The sequence below is a fragment of the Protopterus annectens genome, chromosome 3.part0 (genome assembly GCF_019279795.1).
Source record: "Protopterus annectens isolate FY-2018-M chromosome 3.part0, PAN1.0, whole genome shotgun sequence".
Lineage (NCBI taxonomy): Eukaryota > Metazoa > Chordata > Ceratodontiformes > Protopteridae > Protopterus > Protopterus annectens.
Genome location: NC_056731.1, coordinates 1,775,547,667 through 1,775,559,780, shown reverse-complemented (window position 1 = coordinate 1,775,559,780; position 12,114 = coordinate 1,775,547,667). Strand labels below are relative to the sequence as shown.

At 40.1% G+C, this 12,114-nt stretch overlaps 1 protein-coding gene across 1 annotated transcript in view; it reads right to left on the bottom strand.

Annotated features, from left to right (window-relative positions):
* LOC122797053 (polyamine-modulated factor 1-binding protein 1-like) overlaps positions 1–12,114 on the bottom strand; it is a 2,450,839-nt gene that overhangs the window by 531,245 nt on the left and 1,907,480 nt on the right. The gene's annotated exons all lie outside the window — the stretch shown is intronic.

Below are 12,114 nucleotides of genomic sequence, written 5' to 3'. Positions count from 1 at the left end.
GGGCCAGTGCAGGGGCATCACAAGGAGCATGAAGTGTTTTATTATATTTCAAACAAAAAAAAACTCTGAAAGCAAGTACATTGCTTAACACTATCAGACAGCAGGCAGAAAAGACATGCCCTTATGAAGAACTAACAAATGTAAAATCTGTAAGACACTGCTTTCTGACACATTTTCTGTTTATATGTGTGGCAGAGTCAAGTGCTAACAGATTTTTAAAAGCTGTTTAACCTTCTGCTTTTTTTTTGGCAAATACTGTCCCTTGGTAATCTCTAATGCAAGATCCAATTTAAACAGTGTTTAGGGGGTGCTTAACAAGCTCTTGTTAAACAGTCCTAAGCATTTTGAGCATAACTGAGGTGCTACATATACATTATTTACACACATTCGTGAGCAGCTGCAAGTATACACCATGAAGCAGAGAAACACATATATACAATAAGATGGGTCAAAATTCCCCCAAGGTTACAGTCAGTGATATAGTAGTTCAAATGCCAAGACTGAAAATCTATGTTACACATTCTGGCAGTTACATATTGATAGTGTTACCTTGAGTCTTTGAAAAAAATACACTGTAAATCCTTTTCCAAATTTAACTTCTGTTTTTTTCTTAAATATGGAGATGTCAATAATTTAAGAGTTTGGCAGACAATTCCAAGTAGCTGGGGCTAATTTACTGTACAAGTAATCAGGTACTGGGATCTGTGGAGCTTTAGGTTGCCATGGTTTCTTAGGGTACTTGAGGGCTCATAAACTTTTAATTTATTAGCTAGTGGAGAGCAATAGTTGTCATTAAGTAATTTGAATGTTAAAGCATTAAGACGATAGGTGGCTCGGAGTCAAACTGGGAGCCAGTTTATATTCTGAAGTGCAATGGAATGACATTTCCTGTTACAGCAAGATGAATAAAATGTAGTATTTTATTTTCAGCAGTTTGTAGCAAGACCGTATTTTGAGCTGAAAGGGTGCGATGCATCTTGTAGTTTAGGTATTAAAATATTAACTACTATTGCACACTATGCCTTGGATGAAAGGATAAGTGACTTTATAAGCTACTTTGAGATGTTTTATGAATTCACATGCATCAAGCATTGGTATGAAAAAAGAGAAGAGGTTCACAGCATAAGTATTATCTGTTTTACTTTCTATATCACCTGATTCTGAAAAAGGTAAATACTGCTGCATTAAATGAGAACATGCAGAGAGACGCTACTGTAACTGAAAATGTTTCAATGACCTCTATTACATGGTCATACCGGTAAAGTGATGATAAAGTAGTGATAATGCTGCTAGAGTGGTTTTACAATATTTATTATTAAGACACACACACACACACACACACACACACACACACACACACACACACACACACACACACACACACTGCCCTGACTTTGATACATGAAATAATCTTGTTCTGAAAGATAAGGTAGCATGTTTTGTTATAGCTAGTGAAGCCGTAAGTCATGAAATCAAGTTCCCTAATTTTAAATTAATTGTATGTACTATTTTCTGCATCACATAAACTACTAGACCCTCACATATTCTGCTATCCATTTTTCTTACATTTTTTAGTCTGGCTTGCTGTTTTCATTCATTTCAAAGGATGAGGTCATGCCTTATTTGTATAAATACAGATTTATGTAGTGTCTGCACTAGAAGTATATTTGAATAATTATTATTATTACAACATTCAAGCATTTATTGACCGTAACAAAAATGAGAAATAAATGTATTCACTTATTTATTTATTTATTTACTGACTGGGAAAGTCCACTGGGTCAGAAATCCATTTTCAACAGAGGCCTGGGGAGAAAAGCTTCAAATACAAATACAGAAATTTAATACAGAAATAATATTCAAAACAGTATAGACAAAGTTAAGAGGTTTAGTGCAAATTACATTGGGGATAAAAAAAATGCAATAAATTGACAAAAATCACAAAGATAATATAGAAGTTATGTACTTACCATAACATTCCATGTGAGTTGTTTATCTCGCCTTTATTCTCACTGATGGGTTGGAGCCGATCCTCGACTCCGACACGGCCAATAGCAAGCTCAAGGTTTGCCAGTAGCTCGAGACCAGCCCCTTATCATCATGCACTGCTAGAATTACCTCAGATCTTGTTTGCTGCGAATAATAGTCTATACATATATATAACCTATACATACTCTTTTATATACATCTACGAAGAAGAGTACCCAAAGGGAAAGAGAAATATTGAATAACCAGGATGGCACTAGCCTCTAAGTCAACAGTCAGCCAGGAGGGGGAAGGAGAGAGGGACATGAAAATAAAGGTGAGATAAACAACTCACATGGAACGTTATGGTAAGTACATAACTTCTATATGTGAAGTTGTTAATCTCGCCGATTATTCACACTGATGGGTAGCGTCTCCCTAGCACCCTCAACCCTGGGTGACTCATGGGAGTATGTTCTTCAGTACTGTAGAACCAAAGGAAGACCTGTCCCTAGAAGCCTTATCTACTTTGTAATGTGAGATAAAGCAAAAGGTATGAGGGTTAGACCAAGTGTCTGCAGCGCAAATATCATCAAGGGGCAATTTAGCTTGAAAAGCAGAAGTGGTAGAGACAGCTCTGGTAGAATGAGCTTTTGGTTTGTGCGTTAAAGGCATGTTCACATTTTCATAAACAAAGGATATACAATCGGATAACCATTTAGATAAGGTTGTTTTAGCCACTGGATTGCCTTTTCTTGCTTCTGAGAAGGCTACAAAAAGTTGATCTGATTTCCTAATATCCTTAGTTCTGTCAAGATAAAATCTGAGCTGTCTGTGAACATCAAGTTTGTGCAGCATATATTTAAGTTGTTAGAGTGGTTGGGGAAGAACACTGGTAGTTCAATGACCTGATTGATGTTCGACTCAGAACAGACTTTAGGTAAAACTGAGGGGTTCGTTCTGAGAGATACTCTATCAGCATGGAAGATCATGTAGGGTGGTCTGATGGATAATGCTTGAAGTTCTGACGCTCTGCGGTCAGACGTAATGGCCATAAAAAAAAATTGTTTTCCACGATAAGAATTTTAAAGCACAAGAAAAAGCTGGTTCAAAGGGAGGAAGAATAAGTTGAGACAGCATAAGGTTTAAATTCCAGGGAGAAAAGGGAATTTTGATTAGAGGTCTCATATGAAGAACGCCTTTAAGGAAGATTTTGGATAATTTATGGCTCATAATATTTGAGCCATCAAGACCAAGATGAAAATTTGAGATAGCAGCTAACTGAACTTGAACTGTAGCAGCTGCTGCCCCTTGCTTAAAAAGTTTTGTCAAAAATTCCAAGATCAAAGATAGCGGAGCTCGAAAAGGGTCAATGTTCTGCGCGTTGGCCCAAACTGAGAACCTATTCCATTTGCTGCCATATAATTTCCTGGTAGATGGCTTGTGAGAGGACAAGAAAATCTGTCTTGCATCTTCTGAAATTGAATGAAGCCTGGCAATTAGGGGAAGTAGATTAGCCAAGCAGTCAGTTTCAGGGACTGTAGAGAAGGATGAAGGTCCCCTGACGGGTGCGTCAGAAGGTCTGGAACTGGGTCCAGGATCCATGGATCCTCCAACAGATGATGGTGAAGAAACGGAAACCAAATCTGTCGAGGCCAGTAGGGGGCTATGAGTATAACCTTCCTTCCCAGTGATTTTGCTTTCTGTAGAAATCTGGGTATTAATGGGAAAGGTGGAAATGCATAAAGGAGACTGGGGGGCCAATCGTGTAAAAGTGCATCTCTCGGGGGATGACTGGGAGGTGGTATCAGGGCAAAGTAGCTTCTGCATTTTGAATTGATGTGGCTGGCAAAAAGGTTGCAGCAAGGCTAGCCCCATTTGCGGAAAATCAACTCTGCAATCTGTTGATTGAGAGACCACTCGTGAGGGAGTAATATTGCCCTGCTTAGCTTGTCCACTATGACGCTGGATTTCCCTGGGATGTGCGTTGCTAACAGAAAACGCTGGGATGACACAGCCCATTGCCAAACACTGAGGGCTTCTCGACAAAGAGGGTAAGACTTGGTTCCGCCCTGCTTGTTCAAGTACCAGACTATTGACATGTTGTCGGTCTGAATTGCAATAGTCCCTAGAGGGAGAGAGTCCTGAAAGTACTGCAACGCCAGAAGTACCGCTCTCAGCTCTAGAACATCGATGTGCAGATGTGATTCTTGATCTGTCCATGTGCCTTGGAGAGTCTTTCCCTGAAAATGCCCTCCCTACCCTATCAGGGAAGTGTCCGTGGTCACAGTGGCTACTGGGGGGGGGGGGATAAAGGGTCTCCCTACTGTAACATGAAGAGACGTCAACCACCACCGAAGGTGTCTCCTGCAAGAATCCGTGATAAGAATCATGTGGTACATTGGTAGTTTCTGGTAAGACCACAGAGTGAAAAGAAGCCATTGAAGGATTCGCATATGCATCCTTGCGAGTGGTACAGCCAGGATTGCTGCCGCCATTTAACCTAGTACTTTCAATACCTCCGCTGCTGTAGCTTTGTTCTTTGACACCAGTGAGCTGACATTTTGGCGAAGAAGGGAGACTCTTTCAATAGGGAGACGTAGAGTGGTGGTTGAGGTATCTAACTCTGCTCCTATAAAAACAGTATGCTGAGATAGCGATAAGGCAGACTTTTCGAAGTTGATCGTAATGCCTAATTGATGGCAGAGTGTCAGAGTGTATTGTGTTGCCTGAGTCAATTGATGCCTGGTGGTAGCGGTGAGGAAAAATCAAAAAAATCCTGCTAATTCTTGGTCAAAATAATCCAACACACTTCTGCACGCCAAAAAGTTTTAATAAAATAAGTAAAGCTTTCGGTTAACCAGCCTTCATCAGTACATAGTTCCAAATGGGTCTCATCTACAATTATATAGGGATTAGAATTGAAACACATTGATTCAGCCAGCCTAACAAACACAACTATCAATCACATATTTAAATTACATTTAAAAGAACTGTTTGCGATGTCTATTTAAAACACATATACATACATTCTATAAATACTTATATTAAAATGCATTTATCTACACCCAAACATTCATTACTTTTAACCAATTTACAAAAGAAAATCTAAGAAATGCACATTCTATCAAAAATTCCTTTTGAAAGTAAATTAAATAAATGAAATAATTTGTGCATATATTCATTCAGATACATACATATATAAATATATAAAAAATATATAAAAACATCTAGATGTTATCCCTTTGCCTCTTGATTAACACAGGTTTTAAACTAACTGCAGTGTTCAAACCTGGTGCAACTTCTGATTCTAGCCTAATGATCCACTCGTACTCTTTTAATTCTAACATATTGTTAATATCACCTCCCCTCATACCTAAATTTATTACACATATTACCCTAAATTTGAAAACGTGGCCCTCATTTTCTATAATATGCTTACTCAGTGCATTAGTTGGTATCTCCCTTCTAATCTCTGATTTATATACTTGGTATGAGTCTAACATTGAGAAGACTTTCATGTTTGTAACACTAGACATTGTCTCACTTTTTACAGTAATTCCAAATGAATATGGATTAGATGCGATAAGATGCTTTCTTATTACTGAAACAGGCATGCAAGCGAGAGAGATAGAAAATATTTGTGCACTACTGGATATGGTGTTAAATAAAAATGTTTTTTTTATTTGATAGAAAGCTATATCTTCAGCTAACTGGGGTGGCAATGGGCACCCCAGTGGCGAATACATATGCAAATTTAGTGTTGTATCAAAGGGAAAAGCAGTTTGTTCTGAGTGATTATAACAGTCTTAACACTAAGGTGAACTTCTACAAAAGATTTGTAGATGATTGTTTTTTCATTTGGGATGGTACCAGTGATGAATTGAAGAGTTATATTGATGATCTGAATGCAACAACAAAATTTTTGAATTTTAAAATGACTTTTTCACCAGACAGTATAGTGTTTCTGGATATTTGTCTTTATATGAAAGCTAATAGAATAGAATCAATGATTTATAAGAAAGAAGTGAATGCCAATAGGTACATTAGAAGAAATAGCATGCATGCTCCGCACACCTTTAAAGGGGTGTTAAAAGTACAGCTAATAAGGGCTAGCAAACTAAATACAGAGGAACATAATTTTAGTTCTCAAGCAGGAGAGATGATACAAGATTTCATAGGAATTGGTTATTCTCCTCAATATATAAATGTCATATATGAAGAGGTAAGGGCTGGAAGAAGTGATGAAAATAAACCGATATTTAGTCAAGGTACGAGACAATCAGCAAGGGTGTTTGATAAAAAAGAAGACGTAATTAGATACACTACTACTTTTAATGCCTACACAAGAGATGTATGCAGCATTATAGAGAGAAACTGGCTTATACTATTAGCTATGCCAGAAATCAAGGAATTGATAGGAACAAAACCTAGATTTTCTTTTAGGAATCTAGACAATTTAAAACAAAAATTATGTTATAAAGATTTCAAGGAAGAAAGGATAGAACACCAACATAAAAGTATAACTCAGAAGTGCTACAACGGTACATGTGAGGATATTTATGATTTGTCAAATAATTTTGAGCACCCCATTACTAAACAAAGGTATAACTTTAAATGCTCGGCTAACTGTAATACCTCTTGAGTAGTATACCTAGCAACTTGCATGAATTGTTCAGCATTCTATGTTGGTAAAACAACTAGAAAGCTAAAAGAGCATATTATAGAACATAAGTCAGAGATTAGAAGGGATATACCAACTAATGCAATGAGGGCCACGTTTTCAAATTTAGGGTAATATGTGTAATAAATTTAGGTATAAGGGGAGGTGATATTAACAATATGTTAGAATTAAAAGAGTACGAATGGATCATTAGGCTAGAAGCACAAGTTGCACCAGATGTGAACACTGCAGTTAGTTTAAAACCTGTGTTAATCAAGAGGCAAAGGGATAACATCTAGATGTTTTTATATATTTTTTATATATTTATATATGTATGTATCTGAATGAATATATGCACAAATTATTTCATTTATTTCATTTACTTTCAAAAGGAATTTTTGATAGAATGTGGATTTCTTAGATTTTCTTTTGTAAATTGGTTAAAAGTAAAGAATGTTTGGGTGTAGATAAATGCATTTTAATATAAGTATTTATAGAATGTATGTATATGTGTTTTAAATAGGCACCACAAACAGTTCTTTTAAATGTAGTAATTTAAATATGTGATTGATAGTAGTGTTTGTTAGGCTGGCTGAATCATGTGTTTCAATTCTAATCCCTATATAATTGTAGATGAGACCCATTTGGAGCTATGCACTGATGAAGGGTGGTTAACCCGAAAGCTTTACTTATTTTATTAAAACTTTTTGGCGTGCAGAAGTGTGTTGGGGTAGCGGTGAGGAGCCAATCGTCTAAGTATGGAAACACCTGGAATCCTAGACGCCTCAGGTGAGCCGTGACCACTGCCATGCATTTGGTGAACACTCTGGGGGCTGAAGTGAGACCAAAGGGCAGGGCCCGAAACTGGTAATGATTGTCTCCCAGCCAGAAGCGCAGATGATCTCTGGAGCATATGTCCGTCTTTATGTGATAGTACGCATCCTTGAGATCTATGGAGCACATCCAATCGCCTTTCCCTAAAAAGGGAAGAATTGACTGAAGCGTGACCATTCGGAACTTCTCTTTCTTTACGAACTTGTTGAGTCTGTTGAGGTCTAAGATAGGTCTCCAGTCCCATTTTCTTTGGTACCAAAAAGAAACTTGAGTAAGTTCCAAATCCGACTTGGTCTGCTGGGACTGGTTGGATGACTCTTTTTTTCTAGCAATCTGTGGACCTCTACGATTGCTTGTTCCCTGAGATTGGGTGGAACATCTGGGATTTTTTTGATAGGAATGGGAGGGGTAAAGAACGGTATGAAATATCCTCTGGAAATGATGCTTTGTACCCAAGTATCCGATGTTATGTTTATCCAGGCTTCTGGGTACAAAGACAATCGACCCCCGACTGCCTCCAGAGCCGAACAGTCGGGCCCCCTTTCAGGAGTGCTGGTAGGACTGACCGGAGAACTGACTCCTGTCACCCTGTTGCTGTGGACCCCCTCTGCCACGGGGGCGGCGTCTTCCATTATAACCCCCTCCTCTGCCTCTAGAGGGGGTTTCACCACGTGTGTCATGAAAGGCTGCTTGAGTTTTTCGGAACCACATCTTCCCCCCCTAGGGCCCTTGGGGTAGGGCCAAGTAGGAATGGAAAAGCGGACCCCAACGGCAGATAAAGTCTTGCCTTCCTGTTCACACCTGGTTAAAGTTTCCTTTACTTTGGGCCCAAACAGTGATGAGCCATCAAATGGAGTATTAATTAAAGAAGACTTGAAGGGTTCCGCAAAGGAACAGAGACGCATCCAGGCTTGTCTGCGAAGAGTAATGCCCGAACTAGTGGCTCTACTCGAACCATCAGCTGCATAGGATATGAGACGCATGGACGAGTTCACTACGGAGTTAAGAGTAGCGAGCTGGGATTTGACTTTGTCGGCCACTTCTACAGCTACTGTACCCTGGAGAGTATCTCCTAGCTCTTTCAGATCATCTCTCTGTAGTCTTGTAAAATGGGTCAAGTAGTTCAGTGATCGCAGAGAAAAAGTCGCTGAACTAAACATGCGCTTCCCATATCTATCCATAACCCTAGAATCTCTGTTAGGGGGATGGATAGAAGAGGATGTCTCAGATACTTCCTTTTTGGTGGCTGCAGCCACCACCATGGCATCCACAGGCACTCCTTTTGTCAAAAAAGGTTTATCGACTAGGGCATATATGAATTTATTGGGTCTACGAGGGACAGGTTCCATGGCCTCTGGTGACTCCCACGCCTTACGAGAGATCAGATCCATGAGCTCGTCGTAAGGCGGAGACACCCAAGAAGTGGAAGGTTGAGATCCAAAAGCCTTCCAGAGCACAGACTCATCCTCAGTAGGGGTCTTGGACTGCCAGTCGCCCCTCTGACTAAGGATCTCTAGTATCTCTGCAAAAGAGATATCCTCAGAGAGGGACAGAGGGGACCCTTCTGACTCATCTAAGTCCGTGTCAGACGTCAAAGACTCCTGTGGGGAGTCTAACTGCCTCCTCTTGCACAGTCTCTTTCTGGGCACCTCCTCAGTGGGGGGGGTCTGGGAAGAGCAGGGGACACCCTGTGGGGGTACTTGAGGCTCAGGGTCTCTACGCTTAGAGGGGTCGGTAGATGCAGAAGTAGACACAAGAGCTTGAGGGGAGAGGGAAAGCTGAACCGATGCTGCTGATGTCTTTGGAGACAAAACTCTCCTCACAGCATCGAAGGAAGCATGGCTCCGACGAGGAGCAGTGGACGGACCCGAGAGTACCGCCCGATTCTCCCACACCGAAACCCTGGGCTCTGAGCCTGAGGTAGGAGCCAAGCTAATCTGAGCCGAAGCCCCGAGAGGGAGAGTCAGCACCGACAAGTCGGTGCGGCTATCCTCCCTGGACCCGACTGGACAGCGTCTGCTCCTAGAGCCCTCGGTCAGTGCCAAGGACATCCGAATAGATGGAGCCGATAATCCCGGAGCAGAAATCGGCTCCAAGGTTCCAACCATCGGTTCGACTTCCCTCGGCTCCAAGAGTCCAGTACAGCCCGGAGGAGAAGTAGACAAGTTCGGTTCCATGGTCTTCGGCACCGACAAGCTGGTCGGGGCTGACAACAATTTGGCAAGTCCTGGTGCCTGTAAAAGCTTCTGCACTAGCCGATCCATGTCCAAATCCGAAAGGCTGACTGAAGACTTAGCTGAATGCACCAAATATGCTGACTGGAGCAGAGGTGAAGAAGGAACTTTGGAGACCGGCTCCAATACTGACAGCTGGCTCCGAATCAAAGGTACACTCGGCTCCGATGACTGTGCAACCGATGACCCTCCTTCTGAAATTTTAGCCTTTTTGGATACCTTATCTGAAGACTTGGATTTTGAAGATTTGGAAGACGTACTAGCACCTTCATGACTATTCAGAACCTCTGAAAAAGACTGCTGTAGCAATCCTCTGTCTATAAGTTTCCTCCTTCTCTCCAAGAGTACTCTTGAAGAGAAGGAGTAAAAAAATGCTACAGGTGTCTTGGAGGTGCTTGGCCCCCAAGCAGTAGACACACTGAATATGTCCGTCAGTGATGGACATTTTCTGCTCACAATCTGGGCATTTTTTAAAACCCGATTTGGGATGGGATTTCACCCTATCCTCTGACATACTGAGAGAAAAACAGTAAATAGATTCACAAACAACTAAGCTCAACCCGGACACTATCTACAACAATAATATATATATAAATAAAAATATAAAAATAAAAATATAATACAAATATGGGACTAAGAGTCCCACAGAAAAAAACTAACTACTAAAGGGATTAATAGTAGGAAAAGGGGGCTAAAGACCCACACAAACTAAAAAGCCAACAACTCCCTAATTTAAAACAATTTAAACTATCTAAAAATAATGGAACTAACACACACTACATAAATATATGAAAAATGAAAACTTTTTAAAAACTTGCTGTTAATTCTGTTTCTAAAATGGTCCGAGCTATCTGGATCACCGAGATCTCTCTTGCCATGGCAAACTAGATCTGAGGAAATTCTAGCAGTGCATGGTGGGATAAGGGGCTGGTCTCGAGCTACTGGCAAACCTTGAGCTTGCTATCAGCTGTGTCGAAGCTGAGGATCGGCTCCAACCCATCAGTGGGAATAATCGGCGAGATTAACAACTTCACATATATTGTTTCAAAGTAGATATTTTTAAAAACTAAGTTAGGCAGTTCTAGAGGTAGAAATGGGAGTCAAGAGTGAAGTAAAGTAAAATTAGAGATTTTAAACTGACATGTAAGGAAGGAAAAAGTGGGAGATTAACTTAGTTTACTATGGTTTACGTCATGTAGTTACAGGAACAGATATGATTGCTGAGGTAGTGGCAGTTTAGAGCAGATTTAAAGGTTTTTATACAGTCCAGTTGAGTGACAGAAGAAGGCAGAGCATTCCATAATCTGGCAATGGTACAGGAATAACGGCTTTGTCCAGCTCGTTTGTTGGGATTGGATATACTTAAGAGCTGCTTATTAGTGGACCGAAAATTCTGGGTTGGGGTGTATGTTTGTAGAATAGGCTGAAGTGAAGGGCGGTTGCCTGGGTTATAGATTAGTTTGTGAGTAAGAGTTAGTTGGGTGTAATTTAGATAGTGGGGGAATTCAATCCAGTTCAGTTCTTTAATGGCTACGCAGTGGTGTGTGTGATTTGGCATTTTACAGGCAAACTTTGCTATTTTATAGTAATATGACTGCAGTTTATTCATAAGTGATGTGTGGAGATTAGTGAAAATGGGGCTTCCATAGAGGAGGGATGGGAGTAGCAGACTGCCAGTTTTATCTTTGTGGGCTTATCCATGTAAAGTTTATGTCTATAGAGTTTGCGGAGTTTAAAGTGAGTCTTTTTTATTGTATTTTGAATATGATGCTTGAAGGAGAGTTTGTCATCAATTGTAATGCCTAGTAGTTTTGCTGTTTTCACGAATTCGATTTCAGTATTGTATTGTGAATGTATCTTAAAGTCATGAGTCGGAGCGTTTGTTGAGAATAGTAAGAGCGTGGATTTTTTAGAATTAAGTAGAAGTTGTGCATCATTCAGCCAAGTTTTGATAGATGTAAAGGTCTTTAGTGTTATCTTTAGGAGCTCTGAGAAATTGCTAGAAGAGGAGATGATAGTAGAATCATCTGCATATTGGATGAGTGTACTGTGTTAGGATGTTGTATGGAGATTATTAGTGTAACTACTGAAAAGCAAAATACTATGTCAAAAGCCTTGGATAGGTCTATCAGGATGACTGTAGTTGGTAGATCTGCATCAAGGGCTTTGTTCACAGTACTGGTGAATGACAGTAAGGCTGTAGTAATGCTGTGACCTGGGCAAAAGCCATGTTGGGTAAGTGCAAGGAAGTTACTGTCAGTGAGATGCTTTAGCAAATGAGCATGTATGCACTTTTCTAGGATTTTTGATAGAGGTGAGACTATAGAGATGGGCTGAGAGATAGAAAGATCATTGGTGGTACCACCTTTATGTAAAGGAGTTATTATAGATTTTTTCCAGAGCTGTGGAATATATGAT